The sequence below is a fragment of the Triticum urartu genome, chromosome 1A, assembly GCF_056163025.1.
Source record: "Triticum urartu cultivar PI428250 chromosome 1A, HENAU_Tu73, whole genome shotgun sequence".
NCBI classification, from domain to species: Eukaryota; Viridiplantae; Streptophyta; class Magnoliopsida; order Poales; family Poaceae; genus Triticum; species Triticum urartu.
Genome location: NC_141873.1, coordinates 548,053,174 through 548,055,409, shown reverse-complemented (window position 1 = coordinate 548,055,409; position 2,236 = coordinate 548,053,174).

Sequence of the window (2,236 nt, the reverse complement as noted above, 5' to 3'; positions counted from 1 at the left end):
AAATGGATTTTACTCATTTCTACAAAAAATCTAGAAGTTCAAATCATAATAACAAGAAGTTCAATATTTATTAGAAAATCAAGATAGTAATATTAAAAAAATAGTGTAGTTTAATTTTTTAAAACCAAATTTTCCTGTTTCTAAAAAAACCTAGAAGTAAAAAATGTAGATCATTTCACTGTCAATAAATACTCAGCTATTTTCACGTAACCGAGAGAACTGTGGTTTTATAACTGCCAGAAGTTCACGTACTACACGGTGTGCATTTGCATGAAAAAAAAAGAATCAAAAAGCAAAGGCCGAAAGTTTTGTTACTAGAAGTTCAAGTGCTCGGCCTGAGAAAGTTCAAAAATTCTTGTGAGAGAGGTTGAACAAAAAAACGTGACAGAAGTTCAAGGTGAAAACAACGAGAAGTTCAATACTGCAAGGAATGCATTTCAGATAGTAATATAAGAATAGAAAACAAAAAGGTTAAAAAGGTTTGTTGCAAGAAGTTCACGTGCTCCTCCCGGTGAAGTTCAAGATCTCTAGTGCGAGACGTCTGACCTTCAATTATATATATAAAAAAAGGCAAAAACGACGTTGTTTTTGCCATTTTTAAAATTGCTCTCAAACGATAAAAATTTGTAACGTGTGTCTACATGAAAAAGATGCTTCTATTCATAAGCTTTCCTGTGGTATATTATATGCTATATTTCGATGAATTGTTTAACAGTTTTATGTATACCGTTAAAAACACATTTTTACGCATTCAAAAAATATTTTGAACCGTCGCGAGTATGAAAAACTGAACAACATGAAAAAGTTGCGTGTTTGCAACAACTTTCCATCGGTATATCATTTGCTCAATTCCGGTAAGTGGTTTGGGAGCTACAAGCAAAAAACACCACGTCAGAAACAGAGTGAAGTTCAAACAGACGTGCCCGAGAAGTTCAACTACTTCACACAGTGCATTTCCATTCGTGATGAAACCAGAAATTATGATCTCGTCATTTCTCTAATTTATTTCAAAACGACAGGAATATCATCTGTGTAAGTTCAAGTCCTCGATCGAAGAAAGTTAAAAAAAATATTGTGAGAGAGGTTTGTACAAAAAGAGTATCACTTATGTAACATTGACGAAATGGATGAGAAAATTACAAAGGAAAATACGTCATAGAAGTTCAACGTGAAAACAGCAGGAAGTTCGACTACTATAGTGAATGAATTTGAGATGAAAAACTTTTAAAATCGTCGCGAGTATGAAAAAATGATCAACACAGGAAATGTTAGAATAAATCTGAGGCATACCGTCGATCATCCGAGGACCAAGCAATCACACGAGCACGACACCGAGATTTGTTAACGAGGTTCACCGATATGGCTATATCCCCGGGGCCTGACTATGGGCGCTCCTCCCCATGACACCGCTACAATACCGCACCCGGTCGCCCTGGACGCCGGCACATGCCGCCGGCTTCCCCCGCGTTCCGGTGCTATTATGTTGGCATTGGTTACATCGTGTGTCTACCCCCGCTATATATGAGAGGCCTAGGATACAAGTGTCCTATTAGGACACAACTCCACATCCTATGTAAACACAATACAACTCCTAGTCCAACTGTAACCTACCTTGTACACAATATTAGACACAACTCTAACAAACTCCACCTTGGCGAATATTCTCCACCACCTTGAATTTGGCAATGCGTCAAACTTCCATGTACATTGGACTTGAGCTTATCCCATGAGTACCGCTGCTACTCCAAAGACTCCATATGACTCCACCTGCAACTTGTAGTCCCTTCTTTTCTTGACCAGAGTCAACACTCGAACGAAATTAAGTTCCACATTACTCTAGTTTGCGCTCCCAACTTCCAGAGTATCAGTCCAACGCCATCACACACTGATCACTGACCTGCGTGAAATTGAACAACTCACATATTGGGTGTCACACATAAGAGTTACCTGAACTCAACATCACCACTCCTTTCTTGACCGTCTATATGAAACTTGAAGGAATTTCACCATTGCTTGTAGTCATCCCGAGTCAAATTCGCAGTTGTCTCACCACATGTATGACCACCAGAGCCCTGGCCCGTCTCTATGTCCCGTGCACACCGCATGCCTCGCCGCTATTAGCACGTCGAGCCTCCGCTATCCTGGTCGAGTCTCAAGGGTCACGAACCCACACCACTCAACCCCACTGCAGAGTACCACCGATCATCACCGACCGATGACGAGTTTCACGCTTCCA